A 24773-nucleotide genomic window follows, 5' to 3' on the forward strand; every position below is an offset into this window, starting at 1 on the left:
ACCCAGGTTCAGAGAAGGATAAACAGCAGTCTGGAGAAGGTATCAAAGACAGCATCAGTTGTACAAAGGAATACACATATTTATCCATTTTGCTTAAGCTAGGAACACTTAAGAATGTTCATATGACACATACCAACTATATGCTAATGTCTTTACTAATGCTCTTTGCTCTACTTGTTATGATGATTTCATCTTAACATTTAAGATGGCACATATTAATATGCCATCCCTGGACAAGATAACTCACATTCATTACATAATTCAATCCTTAAAACAGATGACAAAGAGGAGTTTCAAAGAGGTGACTTCACAATAAATGGCAAAGGTAAGATTCACCCTCAGGTTTGTTAGACTCAAAAGATAAGGTGCCTGTACAGTCTCTCCCACCACTTTTTATGTCATATCAGAAAAAAAAGTAAGAAAGATGTTTACAGTATCTTGGGATAAATGAAAGATTTATTTAAAGCTGGAAGCTTCGGGCCTGAAGCAGCCAATGGGCTTCATAATTCCACTGAGGAGCTTTCACTCCATCATGCTATGCAGCCTCCCATTTCTAACTAAATTATTGTCTATTAAACAAAGGTTTTGAATGAGCAACAAAGAATTATTACAATTTAAAGGACACTAAATGGGACATAAAAATTCTAAGATTCTCATTCAGATCTGCTAATAACTGTCTTTGCAATTAGAAAAAGGTACATCAGTTAGGATGCGGGTTCTTCAAGTTTAAAATGAGAAAAGGGAATTAGAATGTCCAACGATTTGGTTCTAAAACCTTAGGATCTTGTGTGACTTACAAATGCTGACAAAGCCTCTCACTCCTTGATGAAACTTTGGTCACTAATAGTAAGCAAGGTGCTTTCCTGAGTTCTGTGAGTCATTATAGCAAATTATCAAACCTGAGGGAGACTCCTGGAACCTCCAAATTTGTAGTCAGGCAGAAATCTGGGTAGCCTGGGCATTACACTGTGGCTGGCATCTGAAGTGGGGGCAGTCTTACGGGATTAAGTCCTTGATCTGTGGGGAGGGGAGGAGGCCTGATGCTAATCCCTGCAGTTAGATTCAGAATTGAATTACTGGATACACAGCTGGCATCAGAGAATTGGTTAGTGTATGAAGACAGTATACAATAGGGATTAACAGTGATGTGGTGGGGGAGACAGAAGGAAGCAGGGTAGAAACTGAAGATAAAAAAAGGATGGCTGAGAGAAAACAGCAAATTATATCTGCAGCTTCTAATCAAAGCTTCCAAGAAGAGATAAAGACTAAGTCACCAAATAAATGAATTAGTCATTTTGTTTGCTTTCTTGTACTACACTGTTTTGATGCTGAAAAATTAATTCTAAGTGGAATCTGTAATGGAAAATAAACACAGAAATACAAGAGTACCTTTAATTTTTATTGATTTTTTTCTACAAAAATAATACATGCACATGGTACAAATTTAAAACAATATGACAAGATACAAAATTTTTTTAAGGTTTCTCCTATCACTTCAACTCCAGAAATAATTAAAATCAACTATTTTTATATACTCTTTCAGAAATTTTCCAAGAATAGAATGGACACACATACACACAGTTTGAAAATTGTAGCACCAATGGTATAAACGAGCTACACTGGTTTTGTTTTCTTCAGTAAAGAGCAGTAAGTCTCACATCAGCTGCTCCGAGTATAACAATTCATGACTTCAACTTTAAGTAGAAGAAAACAAATCCCACCTTTCATTATCTATTTATGCAATAATTAGAAATACCTTTGGCATAGTTAGAAGATTCAACAAAATCAGGTACACTGAAACGTCCTAAAATATTTTTTTGTAAGGTATGTGTATGTGTGTCAAAACAGATTCAACTGTCTCTTTTCTTTTTGAATAACAAAGTAGTTTAGTAATTGTTGAAAACTCACACCAGATGCACAATATTTAAATCCACAAATTCAGAATTCCACGTTCTTCCTTGTATCAGTGTTATTTAACATTTTGATGTAAGAAAATCATATAGGTAAGCTTTTAAAAATTAGGAATTATGTATTTTATCACATATTGCAGTTTAAGATCATCAATGATTTTAAAAAGGAAAATGAAAGAAAATCTATATAAAATATCTAATTTCCTCTCTACATATACACGGCGTCCTACAAATCTTAAGTTGCTAGAACACACTGTTTCTATCTCAAATTTTGAATGATGTTGGAATATTTTACTGTTTAAGTTTTTTTTTTTAATTTTTTAAGCCTGATGCCATACCAGAAGCATGTAGGTTTGCATTTAATGGGCCTAAAGCACCACACAACAACACAAAGAGAGACCTGAGCCCCATCGCTGGAGTCAAACAGACCTGGTTTAAATCATGACTGCTGTACTTTCTTCAGGCCCTGGTGCCTTCCAATATACAATTCAAAACTGGTTGAAACTTTTACTGTTTTCAGTAGATGCTGTTCAATCAAGAATTTTTATTTTCTACTTGAGGATTATAAGTAGCTTAATGTTTTCTTTGAAATCCAGAAATACACAAAATGGAGAATTGTACATAATGCACAAAAATGGAGAATTGTACAAAATTATCTATGAAATCTTGAGACATCTGTCTCAAGGATTTATGCTTGTCCCTAACTGTGAGTTGGATATTCAAAAACCCCTGCTACCACCCCTCACATCCTCCCTGAGGGAGGAAAGATGCTTGAGATCCACCAAGATGGATGTGACCCTCTAGTTAACTGTAGCAAAGAGAGGCCACCAATAGAGAAAACCCAATCAGATTTTCAAGGACAAATGCATAGGGGATTTGACTTTCACTAATCCCCAGATTACATTTGGTACCAAACAGCTTAATGTACCAATACCATCTCCTAGCTCAGAAATAATAAGCAAATGTGTGATTAAGGTTTTAGATAACGTAGGGGATTAAAATGCTATGTTTTCAAACCATATACACCAAACTTCTCTCACTGCAGAATTCTTGTTTTCAGTAATAATATCTGTATTGTTTTTTGTTTGTTCACTTGTTTTGTTTTGGTCTGGTACAGAACTTCCTAAGCAATGGCCTCTTTTCCTTTTTAATGTAGCAGATATACTAAAGTCCATCTTCTAAAAATAGCTTAAAAATCTTTGGATTTAAATGAGTCAAGTTTCCAATATAAAAATTTTAGTAATGTAAAATTGTTAAAGTAGTTTCATTTCTCTCATATAATCAAACACACGGATTATTATTTTTCCTTTGTTCTGGCAACTTCATTTCTAGAAATTTAACCTACATATATACTTAGATAGATGTGGAATATTACACACAAAATTATCCACTACAGCATTGTCTTTAATATCAAAACACTGGGAACCACCTAAATGTCTATCAGCAGGAGCTGGGTAAGTAGGCTAGAGCACACCCTAGAATAAAATAGCACGTAGTTACTGCACAAAATGAGGAAACTTCATGTTCTGATAGTCAAAGATCGGTACCAAATGCACTGTTTACTTACACACAAATACACACAATGTAAGAAAAAAATGTTTAATTTACTTATATACACACAAAAAAATCTCCCTATTGATACAGAGTTGCACACCATGTGACGATGTTACAGTCAACATATATGACAGTGGTCTTGTAAGATTACAATGGAGCTGAAAAATTCCTACTGCCTAGTAATGGTTCACCTGTGGTAACCTCTCAGCACAAAGCATTACATGTCTGTGGCAATGATAGTGTAAACAAACCTTCCACGCTGCCAGATGTATAAAAGTGTGCAGTAATGACCCAGTCCTTCATATTCACTCACCACTCAACCACTGACTCACCCAGAGCAACTTCCAGATCCACTAGCTCCACTCATGGTAAGTGTCCTATGCAAGTATTCCATGTTTTATCTTTTGTACTGTATTTTTATTGTGCTTTTTCTATGTTTAGATACACAAAATACTTAACCACTGTGTTACAACTGCTTACAGTACTCAGTATGGTAACATGTACTCTGGCGTTGCAACATGCTGTCTAAGTTTTGTAGTCTAGTAGCAACAGGCTATATCACCTAGCCTATATGTACAGCAGGCTGCACCATCTAGGTGTGTTTGAGAGCAATCTATGATGGTCCACAACAACAAAATCATGTAAGGATGCATTTCTCAGAACACAAATCCCTGTGGTTAAGCAACAAAAGACGGTATAAGAAACTAGTTATCTATTTGGCATGGAGAGAATAAAGTAGACGGGATACAGAAACACTTTTCATTGCATCTCTTCTTTCATTGCTTTCAATCTCTGAAACATGTGAACATTTTACCCATCTAAAATGGCATGCAGGGGACAGGAAAGGAAAAGGAAAAGAGACTAATAGGGTAGCCTGATGGGGCTACAGACTGCACACAAGAAAGCGGTTAATTTGTGGTGACGCAGCAGGAAGGGCCAAAGAAATATATACTCTGAGCTCACTTCTCTCTCCTGCCAAGCTTCTGCTACTGACCACTAGTGGATAGCTCCTAACCCAGCTCAAAGCCAGAGGGTGAATATATCTATGGTACTGGCCTTGTACCACGCTTATCAGCCTCTGGGCACAGAGCAGAGCAGCGAAGGGTGGAAGGAGGACCTGATAAGGCAAAAACAACAACAACAAACACAACAACAAAACTCCAATCCTTCATCTTTAGCAAACACAAGGAATCTTTAAAAGGAGTTTCTAATACCTCCATTATGTACAAAAGTACCCATCTGAGCTCACCACACATACATTTACACAGCAAAATATTGAAAAAGAATGAAAATTATTTTAGAGGTCACTTATACCAGTAGCAATTAAATTATAATTAGTATTTTGTTGATGACTCGTGAAGTACAGGGTTGTGTGTTTGACTTAAATTATCTCTTTATCCTAACAAATATATGATCTGTCGCCTGCATTTTACAGAGTGAGATCCTGAGGACTGAAATGGTTAAGAAGTTTGCAAAGGTTAGAGAGCTAATTAGCACAGTCAGAATTCAAATCTAGATATATCTGACTTTTTTTTAATTGTTATAAAAAACACAAACTTTATAGTCTTAACCATTTTTAAGTGTGCTGTTCAGTCCATCCACACTGTTGTGCAATAGATGTCCAGAACTTTTCTGTCTCACACAAGTGAAACCCTATGCACATTAAACTACTCCCCATTTTCCCTCCCCTCCAGCCCCTGGTAACCACCATTCTATTTTGTTTATATAAATGTGACTGCTTAGCTGTGTCATGTAAGAGGAATCAAACAGTATTTGTCTTTCCATGCTTGGCTTATTTCACTTAGCATAATGCCCTCAAGGTTCATCCATGGGGCAGCACGTGGCAGTATTTTCTTACTTTCTAAGGCGGAATAATATTCCACTGTAGCTATATAACGCATTTTGTTTATCCATTCATTGGTTGACAGACATCTGGAGTGTTTCCACCTCTTAGCTATTGTGAATAAGTAAAGACTACACCCTTTAATCTCTTTTTTCCTTCTTTCCTGAAGTGAGATGTGAAAATGTTCTAAAGCTGTAAATCACAAGCGTTGGATGTTCTTAATGTAGCCACATCTGCTTACCCCTTCACTTGACTCTCCCACAGCCAAGTGATTCTGTGGGAAGCACTGCTTCAATGTATAGAGAACAGCTTGAACTTTCAGAACCTCAGTACTGGTGCTCTTTAGTGAACTCTCAAAGTAGACTTAAAGGAATAGCTGAAGGAATTTTGTGTGACATCAGGGACAGTTCTAGGTCCAAATCCAAATGAAAATATAAATTCCACTAATGTCAAAATAAGCAAATTACAGAGTTAAGTGAGTACAAAGGAGTCAAACAGAAGCAATCTTTGCATAAAGTAGACGAAGAAAAAAAAAAAAGGAGGGGCAGAGGAGACATGACTGTAGCTCTTTAGTTGCTGAAGCCTAAGATGATTAAATAAAAAAAAATCTAAGGTCTTGCATGGTTATCCCCCTAATGTAACTGATCAATTTCCATGGTTTTAAGTTAAGGTAAAAATTGATGCTCCAGCCCCCAAAATTGAAAGAGATAAAAATAATGGCAAAAGGGTCCACTTTCTGCATGCAAGGCACCTTTTGAGCACTGCTGACTGTTGAGTTCTTAACTGCTAAGTAATAAGAACTTTGTCAGTAAAAAAATTAAACATAAAACCTCAGAGAGTAAGAGTCTTGGAAATAATGCAGCCAGATTCCAACTGCTTGAGTTTGAATCCCTGCTATGGTACTTAATTATATTGGCTGTCAGAAAGTAACTTAATCTAAGTCACAATTTCCTCATCAAAGAAATGTAGAAATAACAGCACCTGCCCCATAGGGTTTTTATGAGGATTAAATAATTTAATATTTGCAAAGAACAACAATACCTAGTTAAGGTCTATATAGGCATTTGCCAAATACTGTACATGCCTATACTAGACAGTAGGTTCTTGAGGGGTGAGATTTTATCTAATTTAACTTTATGAAGCAACCTAGAAATGCAAGTCTGTGTCCAGCTCTTAATTAAAACATCAACATCCCCTTCACCTCACAGATGAATTGATTATATCCTTCACAATGACCTGTTTTGCTATATAAAACTTGTACCACAACAGAGTATATTTTCATATACTCATTTTTCACACTTTCTGTGCCCAACAAGATGGTAAGCCCATGGAAGGTTAAGAACATCTATTTATTCATTTTTGTTATAGCCTAACGCTCTAGTATAGTGATTTAGGATAAGGACTGCACAAAAGGTTACTAAATGGTTGAATAAATGAAAGAATGAATGAATGTTTAAAATAATTTAAAGGAGTATAACGAGTGTGTAAAGAGCTAGCTAGCAGTCACTGCTGAAAAGTGCTCTTCTAAAAACTGTAACTTGTTTTTAAGAGCTATTAATAGAAGTTCATAAAAGGGTCAGAAAATAACTGAATAATTCAAATCAGCCTGCACAATGACGTACTGGTGTGGAAATTAGTAAAGTTAATAGAGTTACCCCCCACCCACTTTTCCAAACACCTTAACTCTTGTGTAAAGTTTAATTAAAGGACAGGCATTGGCCTGAATCTATAATAAAATGAGAAGCTCATATAAGATGCTCAACATTCAGAAATCTATTTCAAAATAGTACAACAGTCCAGCTGGAGTATTTGAATTGTTTTTAAAAGAAATATAAAGAGTAGTTACAGCCATTGTAAATTCTATTGGACAAATTACTAAAATGTTACTGTAGCTGTTAATCTGAAAAGGAATTTTTTAACCTTCAACATGACGAATGTTTTCACTAAAGAATTATTTTATTTAAGCAATCCAAACCTAACTGAATACCCATTACATTCAAACCAGAGTTGAAAACACTGTAACTACCCAAACGAGATTGATTCATACAGCGCCTAATCTTGCAAATAATAGTCCATGAACAAATGACACAGCAGAGATACCTATCACTGTCTAATAAGGACAAATAAGCTTATCATAAATACACATAAACATACCATCTAGAAAGAAACCACTCGATACTCTAAGTATCACAAATGCTTGGAAAACTGATTTTTAAAAACACAGAGCAAATATTTGTATATAAAATATCCTTAAATATACATACAACACATAAGATTAAAACATATACACGAGAAAATGACAGTCAAATTTCCAAAAAGGAAGACAGGAGGAAAAGAAAGTAAGAATAATAATGAGGAGGATGGAGAGGAGGATAAATTAATTAATTCTACCCACCACGGCTAATTAATGAAAATACTACAATGATAGCAGCAGCTGGAATTTATTTAATGACTATCTTCCAAGTAGTCAATCTGTAACACTGCTGCAAAGTAGATACAATGTTCTTTCACAGAAAGGAGATGACTATTTATAGACATCCAGTGACTGAGCTAGAGTGTCACATCCAACAGAGATTCAGGATTCCAGCCCCAGGTCATCTGATTCCTATGTCCATGCTTCCTCTCCTTTCTTAGTATTACTGTAGCAGAGAGATCTTGATTTGGGGTGAGAAAAAATATTTTGGATGATTAGATTTTGGGGAAATTCACCAAGTTATTACAAGTATCAAAATAAATGTCCATGAAAGTACTTTGAAACTACAACACACAAAGCAAATATAGGTTTATTTAAAAAACAATTCCTAATTTCTGATGGTTTATTTACACTGTTAAAAAAAAAAAAAAAAAACAGGGGGCAGGGGGGAGAGGAGAAGGTTGTACACTGAGATGGCTCCAGAGCCTTGGGTTCATATGGAAGCAAGCTGAAACCCAACTCAGAGTGAATGACCACAGACTAGGAAGAGAATACTTAAGCTTAACCAATGAGAAACCACCAACTAACCTGGAGCTAGAGACTACCAATCAAAAACCATCAACTGGCCAGGTGCGACGGCTCAAGCTTGTAATCCCAGAACTTTGGGAGGACAAGGCGGGTGGGTCATTAGGTCAGGAGATCGAGACCATCTTGGCCAACATAGTGAAACCCCATCTCTACTAAAAATACAAAAATTAGCTGGGCGTGGTGGCGGGTGCCTGTAGTCCCAGCTACTCAGGAGGCTGAGGCAGGAGAATCACTTGAACCCAGGAGGTGGAGGTTGCAGTGACCCGAGATAACGCCACTACACTCCAGCCTGGGCAACACAGCGAGACTCCATCTCAAAAAAAGCACCATCAACTATCCTCTAACTAAGGACTTTCCACTTCAACCAACCAAATATTTTCTTTGTCTTGCTTCTACAAACATTTTATGAAAGTTCTGCCCTCACTCTCCTTTGGTGAAACCCTGAACCACTTGAGCTCCGATGCTGCCCAATTCATGTCTGCTCAAATAAAGGCATTACAGTTTCACTGTGCCTAGCCAGGCACTGTGGCTAACACCTGTAATGATGGTACTTGGAGAGACTAAGGAAAGAGAATCACTTGATCCCAGGAGTTCAAGATAGCCTGGACAATGTCTCTACAAAAAATACAAATAATTAGGCATGCCTGTAGTCCCAGCTACTCTGGAAGCTGAGGCAGGAGAATCGTTTGAGCCCAGGAGGTCAAGGCTGTAGTGACCTATGCCTGCACTACTGTGCTCCAGCCTGGACAAAGAGAGAGACTCAGGTCTTAAGGAAAACAAAAAACAAAACAAAACAAAAAACAAACAAACAAACAAAAAAAACACAGGAAAAAGAAAATTTCAGCGTACCTAAGTTTATCTCTCAACAACTCTTATAGAATGGATTTCAAGAAAAATTTGTGATACCAAAATGATTCCAGAGAACCAAATCTAGATACATTTAAAAATTCCAAACACTATTGAGAATTATTAACATTTTATAAAATTCTTAAGAAAACAAATGCTACCAGTGTAGCATTTGTCACATTAATTTCTCCTTAATTATATGTAGTCATTCACAAAATGAAAGGCATGATGACAGGACAAGACAAAGACAAGAATGACAAAGACAAGACATAGTCATTCAATGCCTCAAGGAGATAAAAATGTATCCCTTAAACAAGGGGAAGTACTCAAAGGTCTTCACAAGTGAGTAGGTTATTGGATTTTGGTACTGTATTCTAACAATTTTAAATAAGTTCATAAATTTCATAGGTTTGTTAAAATTGTAAAACAATAAGGACCAAAGAGTAGAAATTGAAGATGCGATGTTCCCTAAAACTGGTGGAAGGAATCTAACAAGTTGAATCATTACCATATTTAGACACTATACTGGAGGCTTTACAAACATTCAGTCCTCATAGCTTCTCAGAGTGCTGGGACAGAAATTACCACTTCCTTTTTCCCACACCTAATAAATGGCAGAACTGAAGTTCAGTTCCAGCATGGTCCACCTCTCAAAGGTTTTGCTTGTTTCCCCAGATACCAAATTACAAAATGCTGGCTTCAAAACAAAATGAAATCCTCCAAGAAACAAGTCAATGAAACAGATTAAGTTTGACCTCCAATAAATATATGGAATTTTATCAGGACAGTCGGCTGTATTCATTTAATGACCCCATTTACTAAGATATGTAAAAGAGGAACTCAAAAACATCATAAATGTACGATAGTACAAACCAAATTATATCATGCTATCACGGACAGTGGTGAGGATGACAAATGACTGAGATTGAGGTTCACCTACAGATTTATTGGTCCCAGTGGTGAATACTGGTGAATTTCTCTTCTAATGACTCATTTTTATCTGGTAGTCAGGAAAGTTCTGAAATAAATATTTACTGAAACTGGCTAGAAAGACTGGCTAAGTTTTTACTTAAATCAAAAATGACAAGCAGGAAGGTATACCTAAACCACATAGAAAAAAAGAGGCTAGGAGTTCCTGTCTTCCCAAACACACCAGTCCCTTAGCTATTCTGAATAATTGAGGATTACTCTTAATATAACCCAATGCATTTATCAAATAAATAATAAATCCACAGAATAAATGAGGTAACCAGTGCACTGGACTAATTCAAGTTAGTAATGACTTAAGTCACTAACTTTGGGAAGGAGGGGAGGGGAATAACTATTAAAGATTGAAAAAGGAAAATCTACATTTTTAGTTACACCTATGGGTTAAATCACATTTCTCACTTTTAATTGCAAACATCATTAAGTATACTTCAAAAGACCAGCTACCTTAAACAATTATCAGGCTCCAGAGGTCACCAATTAGAATCCTGCAAGGATTTGAATTAAAAAAGGTTTTATGATTAGGTGAAGTAATGATCCAAGAAAGAGATTAGTTCTGTTCAGACTGCACTCATTATAAAACCCGTTTCCTTTGTGTGAAGATTCAATGTCTTTCTCATTTATCCCGCTGGCATTATCACACTTTGAGATAGAAATATGACTGTACTAATGATATTCTATAACAACCATATAATGCAAGCATCTTATTCTCTATAAATCTAATAGAACTACAAATGAATATTTTCTATTGGTTAGATTTACAATAATACACTGACACTATTTAACATAAATTCAAAGTAGGATTTATCATTCTATATCCATACATTTTTACATCAGTTTCTAAACCAGTCCCTATTTACACAGTAAAGTCTCAGAGTAAATTGAGGGTGGGAAAAGAACCTTAAGACATTAAATCCTATTTTTCATATGATGATATTAAGGGGGTCAATTTTATATAAAGAATTCTACTCATATTCAATGTTTTTCTAAGCCACCTGAAAACGGCCAAACAGGCATAAAACACTTTTTAAAAGCAAAATACAATTACAGCAGAAATATACATCCTGTCACTCAGATTTAATCACGATAGAAAATTAAGACACTGATGAAAAATCAATTTGCACTGACTTTAATAGTCACAGCCTCTGTGGAAACGAAGTAACTCAGCATAAAGCCATAGAATTACTGAAAATGAGACCAGTCTTCTCATGCCAATTTAAAGACAGGGAGTGTTATGCACACTAGGTCACTCTTCAGTCACGCAATACGTAAAGGAGTCAGATGCTATCTCTTCACAGCGGACATTCCCACTGGGGGTTTCCTTTAAGGGATGTTGTTGTCAAGTTAAATATAGACATTCACATTCTGAAGCAAGTTACACATTAAAAACATGTAAGTATTTCGTTAAAAAAAAATAAGTTAGTACACCGCAGCTGGTCAATGGCATTCGTTTTCATTGTGTCCTTTGACCATAAAGTGTTTAGTTAAAAAATTATGCATTCTAGAGGGTTCCACTTGCTAAATGCACTGAAAACTGACTGATCTACTTTAAGGCTGAATTTACAGATTTACTAGTCATTTCACACGGCCTGTCTGGGCAAATGAGACAGAATCAAAGAATAAATACAGACCTTTACATGGATATCTGACTGTCTTCTATTCTCATCTTAAAAATAGGAGGTGGAATAATTTGATGATCTATATTACACATGAGTAGCTCAGATAGTAACACTAAGACTGATAACATGGCCAGGAATCTAGAAAAGTATTCCATTAGATCCGTTTGAAGAATTTGCTAGTAATTACAAGAACTATGGTTGCCAGCTCACCAAAGGTCCATGATACCTAAACAAATACAGAATATATCTGCAGTCTCACTATTTATTTGGGGTGGGCAGATAATTAGGAAAAAAGATGTCTACAAAGACTCCACAAAAGAGGCAATAATAGAAAAAAGTTGAAGAGCACTGCCTAGGAAAGCCAGCTGAAATAAATGAAAATGTTTATCCTACAGGATAAATGATTCAGGAGAGAATAAAACTTACAATACAAATAGTTTTGTATATTACATAAAAGAAAGGGTTAGATCTGTCAGTAAAAAAAAAAAAAAACCAATGGTACAATTAGGACAAAAGATAGAAATTATAGAGAAAAGAGGTCCAGTACAAATTACTGAGTTGAAGATTCTAACAATAAATTTGACCAAAGATGGAACTAACTGTCTTTAAAATATTTTTAAGTTCAGCCAGGCACGGTGGCTCACACCTGTAATCAGAGCACTTTGGGAGGCTGAGGTGGGTGGATCACAAGGCCAGGAGTTCGAGACCAGTCTGGCCAATACGGTGAAACCTCGTTGCTACAAAAAATACAAAAATTAGCCGGGTGTGGTGGCGGGCGTCTGCAGTCCCAGCTACTTGGGAGGCTGAGGCAGGAGAATTGCTTGAACCTGGGAGGCGGAGGTTGCAGTGAGCCGAGATAGTGCCATTGCACTCCAGCCTGGGTGACAGAGTGAGACTCCATCTCAAAAAAAAAAAAAAAAAAGGAACGTTACAGAAGGAAGGATCCAGTCATCTGATGGAAGGTTGGACTTGGAGGTTCCTTTCAACCCTGAGAGTTACACACATTTTTATCATCTGTCCTGCTGACTATCTTAGACTAGTGTCTTAGACTAGATGATGAATAACACAGTTATTCATCATCTTATCCCCAGTCGCTAGTTTTGCACCTTGAATAGAATCACACATTCTGAATTTTTTTGTTGAGTGAATACAAGTGAATAAATTATATTCTTCATGAAAAAGCATGGTGAGACTTGATGAATGTTTAAGAATATCCAAGTTTTAAATTAACAAAAGTGGAAGTCATCTTTCATTCCCACAAACAAGCCATCTATGCCAGTTATTAAGCTATGGTCTCTTAGCTCTACACCTACCCGCCTATACGCTGTCCTGGAATGCTGGGTAGAGATTCTGAAGACCTCATTTCTCCTCTGCCAGTGGCAGAACCTCAGAGGGAATGTGAGGTAGGGGGCTTACTCCTTCCCATTGTGTTTCCAGTTCCTGGCAGCAGACCAGAGTGATGGTTCTAAAGTCTAGCAGTTACAGCGACATTTTTACCCTACATTCCCAGAACCATGCTTATCATACCTCCCTCAGCAAGCCAGGACCCATTTCTCGGAGGTCTGAGTCCCAGCCCTGTGAGGACCCTCTTCAAGCTCCTGAGGTAACAATACTAAAAGGGTCTCGGTCCCACTTCCTCCAAATTACTTCTTTTGCTCTTCCAGCCTCGAGGGTGATGGCTTGCTGCTAACCTTTCTTTACTATTTCTGTGTTGCTTCAGTACTCCCCATTTGCTTTTTGGGTCAACCAGAACATGTCTAACCAATTCCTGCTATTCAATCTTCTCTGCTAAAATACCTGGCATGATTTCTGTTTACCTGATAGATACACCCTCTTGGTAAATTCCTGAAGTCTAGTGGAAAATACCTGGGAATCATAGCAGGTGGGAGGTCTTAAGTACAACGTGCCAGTTAGTATGCTAGGCCTGAAGGAGATCCCTCAAGGGTCCCAAGGGACCACAAGCAGGGCAGGGAAGTAAGTGGTAGACACGCCAAGGTTTTGGAGGACAGACCAAGCCTCAGCACTAGAGAACCTCTGGCAAATCACTTGGCCTCACTGAGCTCTAGTTTCTCTATGCATAAAAATGGGGTAAAACGCAGGCATGTATGACCCATCCCCAACTCCTAGGGTTGAAAATCACTAATATAATGGCATTGAGGTCTTTCTAATTTGTTCCCTCTACTTCAATATTGCTTTTTGGAAAACCAAACAGCTAAACTTTTTCAGAACTGTGATGTACTGATGGTAATAAAGTCCTAAAGAAAATGCGAGACAAGCTTTCCTGGGCATCAGCGTATTTGTTTTGCAGCATCTCTTTGAGCTGCTGAGAGTGCTTTCTTGCTTACTTCTTTGGTCTCAACTACATCTTGAAGAGCTGAGAGCAGAGAATAAGTGACATACTGCTATAGTGGTGTGCCTGGTTGTTACCCACTCCTCCCCTACTATATATCATCATGATCACCATCAAAGTTTGAGAAAATGGCATCTATGTAATGACATTAGCATAGATGTTCTCTATACAATGAAGCCATAATGAATATTCCTGGAGGCTAAATTATCCGAGCTAAATGTCTGATTTCCCCTGTGAAAAGTACAGGAAGACAATCTAATCTGGGAATATGCAACTCCAGGTGATGTTTACCTGGAGAAGTATACCTATCTGCATTCTAATCTGAGTAGCACAGAGTAAATTTCTATGAATACATAACCATTCAACACATTATTCAGAGGGAAAGTGTTTATCATCTTCAAAACATTTGCTATTCCAAGAACTAATTAAGTTTACAAACTGTGTTGTGAATACCAGAAGGCAGTAGATGTACAAATCATATTGTTAATTATGCCTCTGACAAAGAAACTGTATTACAGGTATTACATACAAATGCTACACGCAGCCAAGTTCTTTAAATCCATGATTTCAAGCTTGGGAACAAATGAAGCCAAAACAGGAGGCATAAAATGAATGTAAAATTAAGTTCCTTAGAGGAAAACGCAAAAATAGCCCTAAGTGACTGTTTAATCGAGCTATTTTGTTACCTGTTTTTGCTTATGGCACTTCCAGAAAAGCATATTAACCTATAGCCTCAAGATAAGCACAACTGTCTAGCTTTTTGACACCTGCAGTACGAGAGTCTAAATTAATATGATATGGAAAGAGGAGCTGAATTTAGTGAGATTTGAAGTAATAAAAACTAATAAAAACATAAGTTCAAATCACAGGCCAGCACTTACGTACAGTATGACACTGAGAAAAAAAGCAAAAAGCAAGTCAGAAGGCTCTCGGTCCTCTTGACTATGGCTCAGGCAGACTGAGGTCTACCTCTAGAGTTGTAATTAACAGCACACCTCAAGTGTCATGTCTGGAAACCACACATAACAAACTCTAATTTACTGCCCCCTCCACTTCTGCATATTTATAAGAGCTAATAAGAGGTAATAAAAATTTAAATATGCATGTAACTAGAATTAAATATGCTGATCACAAAAAAGATTAAAGTATCACTATAGTAACTCCAAATTCTCTCGACTCAGAAAACCGATCAATTGTGGCAGTCCTACCATTGGGAAGGGTATGGACATGGTAACATTACAAGAATTTTGAACTTGAAGCTGGAGGTTCCAGAACTCTTCTATCATAACTTACACTTTGGGTTTATTTGGGTGAGTTACTTAACCTCTCCGAGACTCAGTTTCGCATCGGTAGCATGAAGATCACCTACTACCTCACGAGCTGGGGAAAATGGGATCATGGGGAAAAAAAAACAACCTTTCAGAACCTGAAAGAGCTACTCCTACATCAGTGTGGCCATTTCAAAGGTCCCAAGGCAATTCCAACCTAGGAGGCCACGTCTAATCCTCAGATGTCAGTTACAGAACAAGGGTCTTTACAGGGAAGCTTTCCAACTAAACCAGGGCTACAGAGTTAGGCCTTTTGTAGTCTGGCTAGCTTAAGAGAGCTCAAAGCTTCAGGGAAAAAATAGATTGGCTTCCTTCCACAGTACCGTGACAGTAGCAACTGGATAAAGCAGTTTCCCTAAAGCAGTTAAGAGAACTGTTCATGTGCCCAAGGTTTACAGAAAAATGTACTTCCAGAACAACCTAACATTGAAAAGTGTTTTATGATATTATATACAGGTATATTTCTGTATGACGCTTTTGTCTACTATGTTATTCCTGTCCTAAAAGTACATCACACAGTCATACCACAGATGTGCAGTGATGATCGTGATGGTGATCAACACATGAAGACCAGCACTGTCCGAAGTAACTTTCTATGATCACAGAAATGCTCTATTTCTGTGCAGCCAAATATAGCAGCCACTGGCCACATGCACGGCCAGTGAGCTCTTGAAAGGTGGCTAATGTGACCGAAGACCTGAATTCTTAGTTTTATTTCATTCTGATTAATTTAAACCTAAATTGCCTCATGTGGCTAGAGGTTACTACAGAATACATCTAGAATATACCTAAAAACCAAAAAGGAAGTGAAAAAGATGTGACCAGCAGAAAGAGATGCCACTGAAATTGAGACATTTATTCTGTCATTGAACAGAATTTATTGAGTGCCTACAACATGCTGTCAATGTTCCCTGATACAATTCTAAGCAGCAGCTCGACGGGATGGAAAAAAAAAAACATGGACTTTGGAGACAGGCATCCCTGAGCTCAATAAATGGTAGTTATGTTACTGTGTAATATGATGCCGACCCCATTCTCAAGAAACATAGATTTAGTAAAGACTACATGTGGATACTTACAACGTAAAGTATAAATCGTAAGCACTTTATAAAAAGTACAAATAAAATATTACTATATATAGAAGACAAACACTTCCAGGTCAAAAAATCAAGGGAAACTTCAAAATGAGTAGTATTTTAGCAGATCCCAAACAAATGGGCTTGGCTATGTGGAGCGGTATCCTATGCATAGGGAACAGCATTGGCAAAACTTCATAGATATATCCCTGTTCTCAAAGAATACAGAACAGCAGTGTGACAAAAGCATAAAGGTACCAGGGGAGAGTATCTGGTGATAAAGCTGAAAAGGCAGACAAATTGGGAAGGACTTTTAATGCTATGCTAAGTTCCTTTATGATAGGACTGGGAAGTCTAGGGAGACATTTATATAGGGCAGTAGCAGGAAGATTCATAGCTCCAAAAGAGACAAAACTGCACCTAACGGCAATGCCCTGTGACTGTTCTGCTCTGATGACTTAGTGTCAAATGCTATTAATATTATTAAGGTTAAACAACTTTAACAAACAACAATATCACAACAAGATTGTTCAGGAATAAAAATGTATGTATTTTTTAAAGTGGTTTTAAAATCTTCTATAGGTCTTGCAACTACCGATGCTAGCAGAGTGAGGCAAATTAAAAGGCTTCAATAATGTGTGCAAAGAGTGTAAGATGTGACAGTGTGAATTCAGTGAAAGAATTCATACATGATAAGGCCAAGGACTGAAGAGTGCAAAAAGTGAGAATTACTATGCAACAACATCTGAAAACGTCTTCTTGTGATTACAAGGTCATTCTGCAAGGACAAGACTTCTCTGAGACTAAATGTAAGACATTAAAGAAAATTCTACTATACGATATCTATGAAAGAAGAACAACAAAAAATCCCTGCTCTCAAACTTTCCTGCAAGACAGAGAAAAAAAAATTGATAAGCTACATTTTCGGATAACTGGTGAAAGTTACAAATCTTACTAAAGAATGGGTAAAAAATATAGTATGACTTTATGTTTCTTTTTCTCTAATCTTACTTCCAGCTCAAATCTGTTGAATTAATTCATGTTTTTTCAAATGTATTCAGATATCTTAAGCATTCTTTGATACCTTTTAAGTGTCTTGTTTGTCAGACAAATAGCGACATTTGATTCTTCAGGAAATAATTTTTGCAGCTCATAGAAACAACATGCTAAAAGAAAAAAAACTGTCTAAAACATGAACCATATCATGACTGGTATTTTACACAGCCTTTTAAAAGTCTGAACGCCAAAGCATCCCGCCTTTATGCATGCTGAAGAGCCGCCAACTGGATATGTTCGAAGACCTTAAATTCCAAGAAAACAGAATAAAGACAAAGAGCTCAGAATTCAGCTAGCTTGCTTCTGTTTGTTTTTATGAGTTAAATCTCTTTCAACCATAAACTGTTCTAGCTATAAAGACAGGAGGAGATGGGAACCAGCATTTATTGAGAGCCTACCAAACAGCAGACAAACAGCTGAGGCAATTTTCAATATACCATCTTAATTAGTCTTCAAAGGAGGGAGACAAATGCAAGAGGGTCTTTTCTTCCTATCAAGTTAAGTGGAACAAGTAGGTACTGAGTCTGTATCTGATTAAAGGTTCATGTTTTTGGCTAAAGCAATGGTCACCACATTCTTTAGTGAGAATATTTAATTTAAGCATGATATACTTAATATAAGGTTCCATTAATTCCTAGTTCACCATTTCACTCATCTTTCAAAAGCATTCACCCTATACTTTCAAAAGCATTCACCCTATACAACTTTGTAGCATTTACCATAAATTATTTAGGTCCGTCTTACTCATGGCTAAATGCCAGCCCTCAGCAAAGCGCCTGGAGCGTGGCAAGTACCAGATGAAGAAATGAAAACATAAAAGAATCTTAAATTAAACCATCAGCAGATGTGAGATCTCTTTTGGTTTTGGCATAAACTAGTTGAGTGACCTTAACTAAAGTTTTATTTTTCATTTCTTCTAGGAAGTATCTTCAGAGCTCCCCGCCTCTTCCTACCCAGCCCAGCCAAGGCCTATAGTTAGGAGCTAACTGCCTAACTGCCTTCTGTGAAGAGAGTAAGGTGAACCTCTGCTTCCTTTCCAGATAATTCCTCTTCAGAGTGGCCTCTGTTCTCACCCATTTAAAACCTACTTCCACCATCTTCCATCAGCCCTAGCACTTCCTCAAATCCTTCTGATAAATTTGTTTTGTTGTTTGGCCAAAGTCAGTTTCTATTCTTTGGAAACAAAAAACTTTAAAAGACACAATATGAAGCAGAGTATGTGCTCCACTCTATTACTTCTTTTTTTTTTTTTTGAGACAGAGTCTTGCTCTGTCGCCTGGGCTGGAGTGCAGTGGCCAGATCTCAGCTCACTGCAAGCTCCGCCTCCCGGGTTTACGCCATTCTCCTGCCTCAGCCTCCTGAGTAGCTGGGACTACAGGTGCCCGCCACCTCGCCCGGCTAGTTTTTTGTATTTTTAGTAGAGACGGGGTTTCACCGTGTTAGCCAGGATGGTCTCGATCTCCTGACCTCGTGATCCGCCCGTCTCGGCCTCCCAAAGTGCTGGGATTACAGGCTTGAGCCACCGCGCCCGGCCACTCTATTACTTCTAACCCCTTTAGTTAAAAAAATAAAGAACCAAACTACCACATCCTGGTTTATGGCACCTCATAATGAACTGAATTTTCTCTCACTGACCTCTGACCTCTGTGCTAAACTTTCTTCTCCTCTTGAAATCCATGTTTTGGAGGCTAAGTCTATCAGCAGTTGCAGTGATTTTCTGGGATGAGTGATACACTTTCTTCAAATAATTAATGAGATGAAAAATCACTAAACAGGAAAACATGATTTTCCATTTTAAAGTCCTGAAGGCGACTGTAGCCATTATATAGTTTTAACTCCTGTAAACGTGCAACTGTAAACTGTAACTGTAACTGTTATAGGCTAACAACTGGAAACTTTATTTTAAATGTCACAAAACAATTTTATATTTTAATTTTGTGGGGTTAGAAGGGGGTAAGAACTCTAGCACAGGAATGACCAGATAAAGGAAAAACAGAATTGCTTAAAAATAGTTTTCATTGTCACATGATATAAAAAGTCTCGTTGATCAAATAAAAATTTAAAGCAACCTCCTCCCTCCTGGCAGGGTTAAAAACTCAGGAAGAGAAAGTAAATACGATAAATGCCTTTCAAACATTCTGATGTTTCTAGAGTGAAAAGGAATAACTTAAAAAATGCAATGAAAGAACAAACTGAGATGTGTAGATAATGTGTCATACAAAAATGCTGCCTGCTGGCTATATCCCATATCTAAGATTTTATATCTCCAAAAAGAGGAAATTAAAATGAGAGACCAAGTTCCAGATAAGGGTTGCAATCTGCATTTTGTATAGATAAAAGAACATACACACATGTAGCCAAGTCTATCAGGAGTTTTATTAGCATTAAGGTGGATGAGGAGAAAGACTGACTCAAGAATAGGCAGAAGCGGATTTAAATTACAGCTTCACCACTTAGCAGCCACGTAACTTTAGCAAAATTAATTTCTGACATTCTGTTTCTTTATTGGCAAAATATACATAATAATATGCTTAATATGCAGGACTGTTGAAAGGAGCTAAAACAGGAAACAAATATAAACAATGCCTGATAGTAGATACTGGTATTACCTATATTTATTGTCATTATATTTCCCGTACGTACATCACAATGACACCAAAAAAAGACACCGAAAATATCTACCCTTCCCAACCACAACTGCACTCTCTCGTGTTCTTTGCCATGTTCCACCTCTTTTACCTGTATAATCAGTTGCCTGCCCACTAGAACAGGCACCAAAACTGACCTGTGGTTGCAGGGTATGAGAAATACTAAGTCAGTCAATTCTAAGGGTATATAAAATGAGCAAAACCACTCTGAAATGGATCTAACTCAAATGTACAGCAATGCAGATTTGTTTAAAACAATATCCAGTTCTGTCCATGAGAGGTACATTTGTGCAATGCTTCCACAACGCTTACCACAGGTATTAGTGCTGTCTCCACACTTGATTGTGTGCATGGGGGCCAGAACAATGGCTTTCTTAATTCTGCATCCTCCGTATTTCAGAGCATATATTTAACATATTTTAGATGACAAATGAATGATTAATCTATGCATACGTAATTATTTTTTTTAAAAAAAGAAAAAAAAACAACTTTTCACCATTACTTGAAATCATTTTCATTCACTGATTTACTGAATGCCTCTAACATTTTAGAGACTATATACTGGCTGCAGAATTCTTCCAGAAACAAGAAAAACAAAGTTTTGATGCTCCAGAAACAAAGCAGGCAGGGAAGGAAGCCATTAGGGAGACAATTACAGCAAAGGTTAATGAATGTTCTGACAGGTGCGTAGGCAGGGCTATGAAATCTATCAGCAGACGGGCTCAATTCAGTCCACTTCACATCAAAGAAAGGATATGTAAACTAAGATCTCCTGAAAAGTTTTCAACACAAGAATTATGTGATCAGGTCTGGTTGATAAAAGATCATTCTGGCCACCCGAGGGAGGATGGCTTGCCTCGTGAGAAGTAATGCAGTACGGTGGTTGAACCACTTAGAAGACTGCTGCTGAGGCATTCCTTAATTAAAGCTAAAAAGCTCTCTTATTTGTCGTCCCCAAAAGAATCCCCACGGAAAATGTGTTTTATGTATTAAAGCTTCAGTTCCTTGGAGCAGTGCAATATAGATACAACTGTATATTTTTTCATCTCTGAGGTTGAGAACATCTTCTAACACGTACATCCCCTTCATATAGAGTCATGCATCATCCTTTAATGAACACATTAGCTTAAGAATCAAGCCACCAACCTAGGTTCACAGGGCAGCATCAAGGAAGGAAAGCACAATCATGCCATGGTAATTAAGTGTAAAAGGACAGCACTGCTTCCCATTATCACATGTAAATCCTCTAACAGTGGCCCAATTATTAACAGAATAAGAATGTATTTTTGGGAAGTCAAATGGAATAATACAAACAGAATGTCCAATTTCTAGCTTTTTATGACCTTAGATAGGTAACTTACTCACTTGGTTAACACTTTGTTCATTGGTAAAAGGGAAAATATTATTTACATACCATGGTTACTGAAAAAAATTAAATAACTTAAGTGCATAAAGAGTACCTCCTAAGCACAGTGCTTGATATATGGAAGACATGAATAAATGTCTGCTATTTTAGGCATTTAGAGTAAAACATTATCAACTTATTTTGATATATTACTTTTTTTGTCCTAATAACCTTATAAATTGTGCCTGTGACTCCCCTTCATACCCAAGAAAAGAGTTTTCTGGTATGCCACTTCCTATTAGTAGGAGACCACAGGAGATGCTTGGGATGCTTGTGATAAAAGGTAATAAGGCTGAATTCATGCAGAAAAGAAACATTTACAAACCCTAAAGGCCTTGAAAACAGCCATTAAAATGTAGCGATGAAGAGGCAAAAAAGACATGCAAGCAGGGGCTGCTGAGGTCGTAAGACAATCTCCTCGTCAGAAATACTCTTCTAAACCTGCCTTTAGGACGGCTGGAGCATTTCCGACATATCCACTGTTAACAGCATAGCTGATTTTCTGACTCAACTGGCACTCAGAGCTATCCAGGAATGAAGTGGCGATATTCAAACTGGACAATACCACTGGGCTCTAAAGGCCAGTATGCCTTGTGAAAGAGTGAAATCTTGTTTGCATTCATCACCATTCAAATGACAACGATGGTCCCAACTTCCCACTGTTACTCCTCTCAAGGACAGAGGTGTCTAATTCACTTCCTCTTCAGTCTGGGCTGACTTTACTGACTGACTGAACCAAAAGAAGTAGCATTCTGGGGCTTCCTTGTCTAGGTCATAAGATGCATTTCGATTCTGTCTTAGCATCTTGATTGCTCACCTTGGAACAGTCCCTCTGTGAACTGTGCCCCTGTGCTCTAAGAAGCCCAAGCCATGATAAGGCTATGGGCAAGCTACGGGAAAGCAATAGGCAAGCTGGCCGGCCAAGAATTCCAGCTAAGCTCCCAGGTGGGTTCCCAGCCACTGACCACCAGCTGACGAGCAGCCATGGGATGAGCCATGCTGAGTGTCTGGCCCAGCTGGGTTAACACCACACTGTTTTAAACCACTTCATTTGAGGTAGTTGATCACATAGCAATAAAAATATATATATCAGGATATGGAAGTTTAAGTTAAGAAATTGCCAAGGCAGCCACCTGCCTATTAAGTAGTCTCCTTCATGTTCAGCCTAGTGGATATTTACAGAGTCTTTTTTTCAAACCCCTATTACTTGTTTTAAAAAATGCTTGTGCCGGGTGTGGTGGTTCACACCTGTAACCCCAGCACTTGGGGAGGCCAAGGCGGGAGGGTCCCCTGAGGTCAGGAGTTCAAGACCAGCCTGGCAAACATGGCGAAAACCCATCTCTACTGAAAACACAAAAATTAGCTGGGTGAGAAGGCATGCGCCTGTAATCCCAGCTACTTAGGAGGCTGAGGTAGGAGAATTGCTGGAACCCAGGAGGCAGAGGCTGCAGTGAACCGAGATCCTACCACTGCACTCCAGCCTGGGCATCAGAGAAAGACTCTGTCTCAAAAAAAAAAAAAAAAAAAAAAAAAAAAAAAAAAAAAAAAAATGCTTCTGAAGAGTTTTCTTCAAGTCACTGATTATCTTTTGCTTTTTTTTTTTTTTTTGCATGATCTTTCCCTCTCTCTACAGTTTTCCTTCCTACTTCTGCTTTCTCATACTAGATCCTTGCCCATATATCTCTCCAGCTGTAGTTAAATGTACCCCTCAGCTCAAGGATTCAGTGTGCTCTATCTCCAACACAGCCCTTGGCTCATCTGCAGAGTCTACTTTTACTTCCCTAGAAGGGAACACATATCTCTGTAGCACATATTTACATTTCAAAAGGAATATTTACTTGCTTAAACTGCACTTTCTAAAATACTAAAAATGCCACATATCTACACTTAAAACCCAAGTAACTACTTCCATCTCAGAGATTCATTCCTCCAGTTCTCTAACCACCTCCGGAGAGGCCAAGATCAGCTCTTCCTACACAGCTCTCCTCTACTCTTCACTGCTCTTCTCACTCCGGTTATCTACCTATCCATCCAGTGACGGCCCATAGACCTGGCACTAAACTGCAGCTAGGGAAACAATGATTAAAATAAGCCCCTAAACTTCAGGAATTCAGATTTGGGGTAGCTTCAACAAACTTATAAAGAAAAAAATCATGGTGGAATACGATAAGTGAAACAAGAAGTTGCAAAGGACCAACAGAAACCAGGGTGAAGTGGGAGTAAAGGTGCGGTTTCCTGGCACAAATTCAGGAAGGAGAAAATATCATCTTCTCACTGATATCATCTTCTGCCTGATATAATTAATTCTTATCATGATATATTTCCTCTGCCTCTAATTCAGCTATTCCTCTGAGTCCTAAAGGTAATTAACTGCTTGCATTTAAAAGCCTAGCAGGCTGATTCCACTTCTCCTTAGGATTTAGAAAACAGCAAGAGAACATAGCTTGCCCCATAATAATGACAAAAAGTTGGATCATTGACAAAATAATTCTTGAGCTCATCAGAGAGTTACAGCCACAAAAACAGGTGAGTTGAATTCTAAAGCCCCTCCAAAGAGAGACGAGACCCAAGAAATGCTTCATCTTTAGCAGAGCACAGAAGTGGCAGCTACAAAAGAAAGCAAGAAGAACAATCAAAATTTTATCAAATCCTCAGAGGCTAAATGTGGGCTCCTGTAATAGTTTAAAACAACAGGGAGAAAACACTCATTCTTCAGCATTTTCCACAGAATTCCACTTAGATGCTCACAAGCAAGACTAGGGGAGAAGGGGACTTAAGAGAGTTCCTCTAGGTGGTACAAGTGGAGGTTAGATAAAAAACAACAACAACAAAAAACTCTGCTTGCATTATCACAGACCCTCTCTCAAACAAAGCAAAAACCATCTACCCCCAGGGCAAGGTAAGTCACCCTCACAATCAATGCCTTCCTCCACCTCCACAGGTTCCAGCCAAAGGGCTGGAACCAAAGCCATAGGTCACCTGGGTGAGAGAATGGTGATGGTGGAAGGGATGAGAAGACATTCTCTTGAACCCACTGTGGAAGATTTTAAAACTTAGCCTACACACACATACGGCACCAACATTAAAGGTTATCTGCCTCTGGAAGAAGGACAGAAAATCAGCTTGCTGAGGATCCTGCATTGATACAAA

The 24773-nt window shown here is 37.9% G+C and overlaps 1 protein-coding gene across 2 annotated transcripts in view; it reads right to left on the reverse strand.

Moving 5' to 3' along the window:
- KHDRBS3 (KH RNA binding domain containing, signal transduction associated 3) overlaps positions 1 to 24773 on the reverse strand; it is a 201304-nt gene that overhangs the window by 133985 nt on the left and 42546 nt on the right. The window lies entirely within an intron of this gene.

This window comes from Rhinopithecus roxellana, chromosome 9 (assembly GCF_007565055.1).
Source record: "Rhinopithecus roxellana isolate Shanxi Qingling chromosome 9, ASM756505v1, whole genome shotgun sequence".
NCBI lineage: Eukaryota > Metazoa > Chordata > Mammalia > Primates > Cercopithecidae > Rhinopithecus > Rhinopithecus roxellana.